The sequence below is a fragment of the Coenobita brevimanus genome, chromosome 42 (assembly GCF_032717465.1).
Source record: "Coenobita brevimanus isolate Jiangsu-jjx chromosome 42, ASM3271746v2, whole genome shotgun sequence".
NCBI lineage: Eukaryota > Metazoa > Arthropoda > Malacostraca > Decapoda > Coenobitidae > Coenobita > Coenobita brevimanus.
In genome coordinates, this window is record NC_136995.1 from 14173194 (window position 1) to 14185659 (window position 12466).

Consider the following 12466-nt stretch of genomic DNA (forward strand, 5'->3'; position numbering starts at 1 on the left):
AAAAATAACTGGCTTGGGAAAAGGTGTTAGGGAGGGTTTTGTTAGGGACCTTCCTTAACCGAGGGGAATACGGGCCGTGAAAAGCAATAATACGATATAAATTGGGAAATACGGACACTTTTAACAACGAAACTGATTAATAATGTGATAAAAACGCAGGCGAAAAAAAAAAAAAAAGCCAGTATTGCAACTTTAAATGTTAGTGAAATAATGAAGTAAAACACAAATAAAATTAAGTAAAAAAAATACTGAAGTAAAAATATAAAGTAAAAAAGAATGACGTGGGAGATAAAAAAAAAAATAACTACAATAACATTAGATCCATATGCCTCATAAATGGGGAGATGAAATAAAAATCATATAATAATAATAATAATAATAATAATAATAAAATAAATGTAGGATTAGGGAATAATAATAATAATAATGTAAGAAGGCATGGATGAGTGAAACTGTGCCAGCAGAGTGGAAATGGGCTGTGATTGTATCCCTGTACAAAAATTAAGGTGGGCAAAGTAAGTGCAAGAATTATCGTGGCATAAGTTTATTCAGTGTGGCGGGGAAGGTATATGGAAGAATTATTATAGAGTAAGTAAGAGAGATATCAGGAGTCCTAGTAAGTGATGAACAGGGTGGCAGAGGATGTGTGGATCAAATATTTGCAGTGTGACAGATAGCAGAGAAGGCCTGTGAGAAGTACCATAAGGTGTTTATGGCATTCATGGATCTGGAAAAAGCATATGACAACGTGGACGGAGACGGATTGTGGAAAGTTTTGTGTATGTACGGTGTAGATGGTAAGCTGCTCGGTGTCGTAATAGTTTTTAATGATGGTAGAGTGGCACGTGTAAGGGTTAGTGGGCATCTAAGTGAATGGTTCACGATCGGTGTGGGCGTGCGACAAAGCTGTGTGATGTCCCCATGGTTGTTCAATATATATATGGATGGGGTGATGAGAAAAGGAAAAACACGAGTAATGGAGAGGGAGATGGCGTTGGTAACGAATGGTGATGGATGGAATATCTCAAATCTGTTGTATGATGATAATACCGGACAGGAAACTGGTAGACTAGTGCAGAGTTTTGCTGATGTCTGTAAGCGTCGTACTATGAGAGTGAACGGAGAAAAGGGTAAAGTGATGGTTACTGAGAGAGAAGGTGACTGACTCCCAGTGCGATGTTACAGTGAATGGAGAGTAAAGTGATAGAAAAGAGAGCAAAATGTGCAAAAGAAGTGGAAAGTAGGGTGACACAAGGAAGTAGCTGGTGCAATGAAGGCCTTGATAAGAAACAGAGGCTTGAATGTTGCAGCTGCACGAGGCTTACATGATGGAGTGATAGTGCCAACTTTAACATATGGATGTGAGGCTATGGTGTGGCATGAAAATGAAAAGTCAAGAGTGACAGCAGTGGAGATGAGACTGCTATGGAATGTATGTGGAGTACAGAGGGTGGATAGGATACGAAATAATGTGATTCGTGAAAGATGTGGAGTGAGGAAGTCTGTGGACACCAGAATCGAATTGAGTGTACTGAGATGGTATGGTCATGTGGAGAGAATGGACAACAACAGAGTGGTGAAAAAGGTACCGGTATACATGAGTGAACTTGAAGAGGGGAGAAGGAGAGGTAGGCCTAGGAGAAGGTGGAGAGAGATGGTGGATGAGTGTGTGAGGAAGAGAGGTTTGGAAGTCGGTGTGGCTAGGGAACTGACACGAGATCGATCTGGCTGAATGAATGTTGCGAGAAGTGCATGATCAGGGATTTGACACCCCTTTTTAAAGTGGCAGCGTCTTGACTGACTATCGGATACGTTTGTGTGAAGCTACAAAACGTGGTGAATGTTTTGGGCGTATCAGACAGAGCCAGGATTCCGGGGGCTTGAATGATGAGTGAATAAAAGCGTGGCCCATTGGATTGGGCAAATTTGGACTGTCTGGACATTGCTACTCCTCACCCAGCCGCAGGATGAGAAAGGAGGTCCGGATGATGAATGATGATGATGATGATAATGATGATGATGATGATGATGAATAAAAGAAATGTAGGTTTTGGAAATAATAATAATAATAATAATAATAATAATAATAATAATAATAATTTCGAGTACTGAAAGAAACGATGAACGAAATTAGAAGGGCGAAAGATAAAGAAGATAAACTACGATAAGAGGAGTGTGACGAAAATGTGATAAATCTATTCGTAAATGATGAGTGGAAAAAATATAATGAAGAAAATGCGACAAGAAAATAACTCAAAAAAAAAAAAAAAAAAAAAAGAGAGAGAGAGAGAGAGAGAGAGAGAGAGAAAAAACGAAATATGATAGCCCAGATTCGACACGCGATGGGGAAAAATCGACCAAAAAAATAAAAAGTAAAAATGATAATAAATATGAACAACTGGGAAACTGAAAGGAAAACCTATTGAGTGAAAGGAGTGTAAAAACGTGAAAGGAGGAAAAAAGTAATAATAATAATAATAATAATAATTATAATAATAATAATAATAATAATAATTATTATAATAACAATAATAATAATAATAATAATAATAATAATAATAATAATAATTTGTAGTAGCAGTAGTAGTAGTACGGTAGTAGTAGTTGCAGTAGCAGCAGTCGTACTAGTACAACTAGTCAATAATAACAATAATAACAATAACAGTAATAGTAATAATAATAATAATAATAGAAAATTCATCCATCCATCCATCATCCAATCCTACGTTGCCCCATGAGGAGCGTAGGAGGCCGGGGATAGGCAGTTGTCCTGACACTGAAGATGAGAGTGACCAACCTCACTCATCCCTGAGTGGCATTACATGAGCAATAAACCCCAACCACCCCTTGGATATAAACCTTCACCGGCTCAATGCGATTGGAGCACAAAAGTTACCCACTAAACCACCAGGCGCCAAAATTTGGTTATATGGTTACCACCCAGCGTAGTAAATGGTTTCCTGGTGTACAGGAAACCATTTGGCTTGTCACTCAGTGTAGAGTCACCCACAAGCAGAAGGAAGAGGAAAGAATTAAGGAAAGAAAGACATACGGTAAGAGGGAGTGTAAAGTCATCCGTAGGCAGAAGAAAGAGGAAAGAATGAAGGAAAGAAAGACAGAAGAGGATGGAAGGAAAGAAAGACAGAAGAGGATGGAAGGAAAGAAAGACAGAAGAGGATGGAAGGAAAGAAGGATGGAGAAGAGGAAAGGGCAGACACCCGACAGCAGCACTACACTGAGTGAGTGGATGGTGAGCGCCCCCACCTACCACCAATAATTGAAAAAAAATATATATATAGGTAATATAATCAACATCATCATCATCATAATGTGGCGAAAATCACAGGACTAAGGACACATAAAAGTCCGTACTCCACAGCTACAGAAGCTCCCTAGCACCATTTCCTAAGCGATTTATTTTGCTTAACTTTGACACCTGTAGTTGCAGAAGTCTTTTCCAAAATCTTGTTGATCAGAACAGAGCCAGTAATTGATAAAATTTTAAGAGAAGAACAAGCGGGATTTAGAAAGGGTCGAGGTTGTAATGATCAAATTTTTATTGTAAGGCATCTAATGCAACAAGCTAATGAGATGAAAATGCCACTTAGTATGTGTTTTGTAGATTTTGAAAAGGCGTTTGATAGCGTTTCACGTGGAGCTATGTTGAAAATTATGAGATTCTATGGTATACCAGAAAAGTTTGTAAATATTATTAGAAGCCTGCATGAAGGTACTTTCTGTAAGGTAATGGTGGGTGGTTCTTTGAGTGATTCATTTCAAGTTAGGTCAGGAGTGATTCAAGGAGGAGTTCTTTCGCCATTGCTGTTTGTTTTGGTTATGGATTATGTTATGAAAAAGGTTGTAAGGAGAACAGGTGCAGGAATTAACTGGAAAGAAAATAAGAAGCTGATGAATTTGGACTATGCTGATGATATTGTATTGATCTGCGGAAGTATTTACGAGATGCAGAAGGTGCTTGATTGTTGGAGGAAGGAGAAAAAGTGGGATTGGTAATAAATTGTGTTAAAACTGAAGTTATTTATATGAACGTGGAGAACCAAATCGACTGTGTAATTGGGAATAATGTGGTGAAGAATGCAGAAAACTTTAAATATCTGGGAACGATTGTATCATCTAACTGATCATTAAACAATGAAATTGAGGAGAGGATTAGACAGGCTTGGCGAGCTGTTGGAATGTTGAAATCTGTTTGGAATAATAATATGCTTTCGGTACATACTGAAGTGAAAATTTACAAGTCAATGGTTAGACCAATATTTACGGGCATGAGTCATGGTACAGTACAATTGCAACAAGTCAGAAAGTATTTGGATTTGAGAATACGATACCCGGTACTGAGAAAGATTCTTGGGGTAAAGTGGCAAGACAGAGTTACAAATGAAAGAGTAAGGGATATTACGAGAGGAACCAGTTAATGAATATGTGAGACTGTCTCGCTGGAAGTGGCAAGGGCACAACATATACAGAAAAGAGGGCAGTTTAATACAGGATGTGCCAGAGTGGACTGCTAGAGGAAGAAGAGGTAGAGGTAGGCCGAGGGAAACCAGGTTGAGGACAATGAAAAAGGAAGCAGGAGAGGAGTGTTGGTGGGACTTGAAGGAGATGGCAAGAGACAAATATTGGTGGAGAGAGTTCATCGAGGCCCTATGCATTCCGTGGGGTGCCACAGGAAATGATTGACTGATTGATTGATTGATTGAACTTATTATCCTATTCTTTGTTATACAAATCTTTCTAAAATCGCCGTTCTCTTAAAAAAAAAAAATTACGTACGAAAGTATATTAACCAGCCATATGCAAGAATAAATAGATAAGGACGAGGTGCTTGGGATAATGGTACGTATTCCCTAACACCTTTTCTTTAGCTATTTATTTTTGGATATGGCTGGTTAATACCCTACTGTACGTTATTTATGCAGAGTATGGCGATAGTGGAAGGGCTTATATAACACTGAACAGGACAATCAGGTGTAGTTAGCAAAATAAATCGCTGAGGAAAAGGTGTTAGGGAGCTTGCTTAACCAACAAGAATAAAGTGAGATAAAGATGGTGGATGAATACTTTTTATCATATTATTATTATTATTATTATTATTATTACAAACACGAACTTAATTATAATTATCATTATGATTATTACTATTACAAGTATTACGAACATGCATACTTTTTATTATTATCGTTATTATTATTATTATTATTACTTTCTTCAGCTTAACGGAAAGATTGGATATTAAAGACTATTACCTCTATACATACGAGAGGTCTTCATTGAAGGTCTTTACTGATTTCAATGGAGAGAGAGAGAGAGAGAGAGAGAGACGAAAAATATGAAAATATTAAAGAACTATAATAAATATAAAGAAAATACAAAATAATGGAGGGACAACCAGGAAAAATTGATGCAGGTGAAACGAAGATAAGTGAAACAGCTGAAACATATTGGGAAAAAGTCATGAAATTGAGTATGGAAAAGAAACTTGCACTGTGTACGGATTTTAGTGTGTGTGTGTGTGTGTGTGTGTGTGTGTGTGTGTGTGTAAGGGAAACTAACTTACACTGTGGTCGGATTTTTCCCTCCTTAAATTTATCACTTCCGGATTAAAAACGTCAGTCGATGGGATTTAAGTGGGTCAGTACACGTATCAAGGGATTTACTTATGGGATTTACTTATCTTTACAGCTCTGGGGGATTCTCGTGTCTGGGGATTAGTGTGTGTGTGTGTGTGTGTGTGTGTGTGTGTGTGTGTGTGTGTGTGTGTGTAAAAAGCATGAAAACTTCACATTACCGTAGAGTTCATGTGTGTGTGTGTGTGTGTGTGTGTGTGTGTGTGTGTGTGTGTGTGTGTGTGTGTGTAAAAAGCAGGAAAACTTCACACTACCGTAGAGTTCATGTGTGTGTGTGTGTGTGTAAAAAGCAGGAAAATTTTACACTACTGTAGAGTTCAGTGGTGTGTGTGTGTGTGTGTGTGTGTGTGTGTGTGTGTGTGTGTGTGTTATATGCTTAAGTAAAATGAAATCTTCCCTATATTTTATTTCAGACGAATTTTTCAACATTCAGATCTCATAAAATCGTCTGGCTGTAAAATAAATCATAACTAAAATACCTATGCTGTACTAGTCACGAGGAAGTGTAGAGGTGAACTTAAAATCTGTTAGTGATTTATTTTTGGTGCGCTGAAAAGTGAAAAGAACACGAAACTGAAAAAAGTCTATCTATCTACCTATAACACTACCTATAACAATCTATCTACCTATAATACTATCTATAACATCATCTATCTATAACACAATCTATATATCTATGCAGTACAACATTATGTAAACACTATCTATAACACCATCTATTTATCTATAACAATCTATAACACTATATCTATCTACCGTATCAATGTCGCTATAATGAACCCCCTATCTATCTATCCATAACTATAACACCACCTATATCTATCTATATCTATTATCTATCTATATACCTATGTCGCTTTAATCAACTACACTTTACAATACAATAATTAATAGATATAACCATCTATCTATCGCGACAAGTATAATCCCAGGAGTAGAGTTCAGGCAGAATGACCTCAATAATATACCAAAAAACGTGTCAGACTGAAACGTTTCTCTCTCTCTCTCTCCACTTCCTCTTCCCCCCCCCCTTCCTCCCTACCTATTCCCTGTTTGACAATCTCCAACTTTAATTCTCTCTCTCTCTCTCTCTCTCTCTCTCCACTTCCTCTTCCCCCCCCCCTTCCTCCCTACCTATTCCCTGTTTGACAATCTCCAACTTTAATTCTCTCTCTCTCTCTCTCTCTCTCTCTCTCTCTCTCTCTCTCTCTCTCTCTCATTAATTTTTCTACGGGATGGTTAACAATATTAGAATTTTCCCGTCTTGCGTTCTCTCGTAAAAAAAAGGAAAAAAAAAAAAAGAAAATGGTGACAAGAACACTGTCACTGCTTTTACCTGTTTTGGATGGAAGTAGATAGATAGATACACAGATAGATAGATAGATTGACTGACAGACAGAGACAGATAGAAGGGCAGATGGAATGATGGATGGATGGACGGACGGACGGACGGATACATAGATAAACAGGTAGATAAATGGATGGATGCATGGATAAAGATAGATACAGAGAGAGAGAGAGAGAGAGAATTTTCCAAGTGACCAGTTCCTCATATACAATTAAATCAAAGCTCTTTCCTTATCTTACACATGAAACTTACAGTATACACCGGAGTATATCATTACTGGCGACAATAGTATATACGCCAAAAATAATCACATACGTCAAAAATATACGCCAAAATTCACATATGGCAAAAATATAAGCTAAAAAATAATCACATACGCCAAAAATAATTCCATATCCCAAAAATATACGCCAAAAAATCACCATAATACGCCTAAAAATATAGCAATCTCATTCTAGTAGTTCAGTTACTCTTCTAGGAGCTGCCTAGCATGGACCAACCGGCATACTGCAGTTATCCTCTCTTCTTATGTTCTTATCTTAGACATATACGCCAAACACAATCGCCAAAAATACGCCAAAAATACAGGAATCTTATAAAAAAAAAATGATAATCTTCGACATATATGCCAAAAATTATTAAATAAGGTGAAAATTTAATAAACATACACAGACGGTAAAAATGATCACAGGATATACGCCAAAATGTTATCTGATACATATACCCCAAAAATGACCCGATACCTATTCACCAAAAAATGTGATAATCATTAACGTATAAGCCATAAAAAAAAAAAAAAGTAATAACACGCCAAAACCGACAACCATAAACCTATACGCCAAAAATTATATAGCCTAACCAGGAATAAGACAAAAATTTTATATCCTAACCATACGGTAAGTACGCCAAAAATTTATAATCAGTAATACGCAAAAATTGTTATAACGCCAAAAAATTTAACCAGAAAGTAACAAAATAAATAGCCTAACCAAAAATGCGCCAAAAAACAAAAAAACAAAAAAGCCCTAACGAAAAATACTCCAAAAACTATATATTCTAACCAAACATGTCAAAACGGTTATACCCCAGCCAAGAATACGCCAAAAATATACCCTTGCGAAAATACGCCAAAAATTATATATCCTAACCACAAATACGCCAAAACTATTAACCTCTATCCAGGAATACGCCAAAAATTGTACAGCCTGACTAGAAATACCGGTACGCCAAAAATGACAACCAGAAACCTGTACGCCAAAATTATATACCTTAACCAAAAATACGCCAAAATTACCGGTATGTACCTAACCAAAAATACGCCAAAAATTTATCAGATATACGCAAAAATTTTATACCAAGATATACGCCAAGAATTTATAACCAATACGCCAAAAATTTATAACCGGAAATACGCCAAAAATTAAAAAAATAAAAAATAAAAATAAAAGAAATTCTGTCCTACCTTGCAGAGGGAAGAGAAGTGGTCGGGACAAGTAAACACAGTCACCTGTAAAGTAATAATGTCAGGTGAGAATTAGGTGAAAATAAAATATAAGAATTAGCATATATGAAAGAATTTGATGAACACCAATCCCTGAAAAGAAAAAAATGAAAGAAAGAAATGAAAGAAGAAAGGAAATGAGGGAAGAAAAATGAATGAATGAATGAAAAAATGAAAGAAAGAAAGGAGGAACAGACATGAACAGACACAGACACAGACACACACACACACACACACAAAGAAGGAATGAATGAAAATGAAAGAATGAAAGAAAGGACAAGCAGAAACAGACAGAAAAAGAAAAAAATTGCGATACGAGGCACACAGCATGTAAGCCACCGGATTAATATGCTATAAATATGCTGGATGTAGAATAGGAAAGAAAAAAATCCATCGGCCCAAGGACCCCCCCCCCTTCTCACTGGTGTAAAATACTTCAAAGAAAAAAAATAAAATAAAACCAGACAATTCCAATACCCGAGGATTCTCTCTCTCTCTCTCTCTCTCTCTCTCGTGTAAAATACGTGAAATGAAAAAATGTTAAAACCAGACAATTCCAATACCCGAGGATTCTCTCTCTCTCTCTCTCTCTCCCCCTCTGGTGTAAAATAAGTGAAATGAAAAAAATATTAAAACCAGACAATTCCAATACCCGAGGATCTGTCTGCATGTTTGTCTCTCTCTCTCTCTCTCTCTATCACACACACACACAAACACACACGCACACACACACACACACACACACTTCGCCCTTCCTACCGACAAAGGATTTTATTCACCTGGAAAATAAAAACTTGACTTTCACACAAAAAAATCACTTTTCACTGACCCTTTCACTACATAACAACACTAAAAGGAATAAAATCCAATTAAATCCCTTTATCTGTAGCCGGAATAAATCGAAGAATAGGATTTAAGGGATTTATTTACAAGACAATGGCCAGTATTCTCGTAGGGTAAGGAGGCTCCCTAACACCTTTTCCTTAGCGATTTATTTTTGGATATGGCTGGTTAATTTCTCTTTGTACGTCATTTATGCAGAGAATGGGGATATTGGTAAGATTTATGTAACAGAAGAGGGTAATAAGGTGAAATAAGCATAATAAGTCGCTTAGGAGAAGGTGTTGGGGAGCTTCCTTAGCCGATGATAATAGAATAATATTATTCATCAAACACAATGCCAATTATCTAACACCAGACATACGTATTGCACTGATAAAATACGTAGGGCTTAGATAAAATACGAAGAGTGATTTAAAAACGTATAACGAGAAAATATGTATAGCAATAAAACGTGAAGCACAGATAAAATAAGCATGGCGATAAAATACGTATAGCACAGATAAAATAAGCATGGCGATAAAATACGTATAGCACAGATAAAATAAGCATGGCGATAAAATACGTATAGCACAAAATATGCTTGGCGATAAAATACGTACAACAAAATACGCGCAGCATTGATAAAATGCGTATAGAAGCGATAAGTATAGTGATAAAATACATATAAGTATACTAGGTATTACATACGTACTGCACTGATAAAATACGGATAACAAAATACGTACAGCGATAACTAAGTATTGTGATGAAATACGTATAGCGATAAAATGTATAGCGTTAAAATACGCATAGGATGAAATATGTAGTGAAAAAATACGTATAGCGATGAAATACGCATAGTGAAAAAATACGTACAGCGATGAAATAAGCATAGTGAAAAAATACGTATAGCGATGAAATAAGCATAGTAATAAAATATGTATAACAATAAAATAATAGCAAAAAAATACGTACAGAGATGAAATACGCACAGCAATAAAATACGTATAGCGATAAAATGTGTGCGGCGATGAAATACGTATAGTGATGAAATACATATGGCGATAAAATACGTACAGCAAAGATAAAACACGTGAGGCACAGATAAAACACATAACATATAAAAATACGTATTGCAAGGATAAAACGGATTCTTAAACGATACTCAGCCAGGCAAAATAAATGTTAAATATGACACGAACACAAAATACGATAAAAAATACGAGGTTGTAAAATACGTGAATATAGCCTATAAGACTTCCATATAAATACGAATATTATCCTGTGTGATGTAAAGGAAAGGGGGTGACGTATTTCCTTTGGTGGGTTTCTCTGCTTAATTATGAAAAAATAAGATACTTGAATCATCACAATCATCATCTTCGTTTTATATCCAGCTGTATGTTCACCACTACCATCATAACAGCATTTCCCTCCACCACCACCATCATCATCAGAATAATAACAATAATCATCATCGTCTATTTCCAGCTGTATGTTCATCACTATCATCATATCCTAACAGTATTTCCCTCCACGATCATCATCATTATCATCATCATCACCGTCATTCTCGTCGTCGTCGTCGTCTCATTTTCAGCTGTATGTTCATCACTATCATCATCTTAACAGTACTTCCCTCGTCCCCCATCTTCATCATCATATATTTAAGCACCTGGATAAAACAAATGATACTCTATACTGGCCTCTCTCTCATCTCTCCCCCACAATACACAGGGTTGAAACAAGAGATTACAGACTATAATGCTAGTCACGAAGAAGTGCTATGGAAAGGATTTAGGGCAACAATAATGTCATTTTCTACCACTATCATACGTGAAAAAAAAAAAAAATGATGGAAAAGGATGAAAACCTGGGCCAAGTTAAGGTGAAAGGAGTAGTGTAGCAGTGAATAATCGAATCTTTACTTTATTGATCTATTTCTTCTTTTCCTCCTCCTCTCCCCCCCCCCTCCTCCTTCACTGTTTCTCTCTCTCTCTCTCTCTCTCTCTCCAATAACGCAAGCTATCAATAAAGTACAAACAATAAATGTGCCACCATAATAAAGTCAAATTTCAGGCTCAAATGACACACTCAGATGAATAAAATCGTCTGGGGTAAGCTGGAAGAGAATGCTAGAGTGAGTGAGAGTGTTAAGGGGTATCGGTATTAACCCTCAAGTTCCCATGACCCAATCACATTTGAATAAAATCGTCTGGTAGGATGGCATGCAAGAGCTGGTTTGATCGTGAGGGATCATAGTTACAGAAATATCGATCAGGAGGAGGAGGAGGAGGAGGAATATATTTGCGAAAAAGCAAGAGTCCTTCCATGGCAATAAACTTTACAAAATTACTTACAAATACAAAATAAATACAAATAAATAAATAAATCACCAACTTAGCACAAAAGGAATATGTTGTTTAATGGAGAGCAATTCAGTATTAAATCTGACCATAGGAAATTATTTACAGCCTTCAAGAGAACTCCAAGGCCACTTGAAGGATTTATTGAGATTATTGTCAAGATGGTGAAATTATTAGTACTTTCTCAGCTTTCCTTTTTTCTTTTTTCCTCTCTCTCTCTCTTTCTCTCTCTCTCTCTCTCTCTCTCTCTCTCTCTCTCTATCCCGTGAGAACCAGGAAGCAAGGTCTAAAGAAAGGTGAGGAGAATGCTGGACTGCTGGAGAAAGGGAGCTTCAGCCTGCAGTCCACTGAGTCCATGTTACATATGAATCTGGGGCTACTACTACTGCCACTACTATTACTACTAATAATAATAACAATACAACAACTACTACTACAACTACTACTATTACAACTACTACCACTGTCACCACCTAAGTCAAGTGCAACCGTCCAAAGATATCAAGACCGGAATGAGAAAAAAATGTCATCGAACAGAATTAAAACTTGAAATATCACAGTCATCACCACCACCCCCATCATCATCACAACAAGCACCACTATCCCCGCCACCCCCAATCATCATCATCATCACACCACCACCAATCATCATCATCATTATCACTACCACCACCACCAACCCAGCCATCAACCATCATCATCACAACCACCACCACCACTCCAGCGACCCATCATCACAACCACCACCACCATTCCAGCCATCACCCATCATCATCATCAT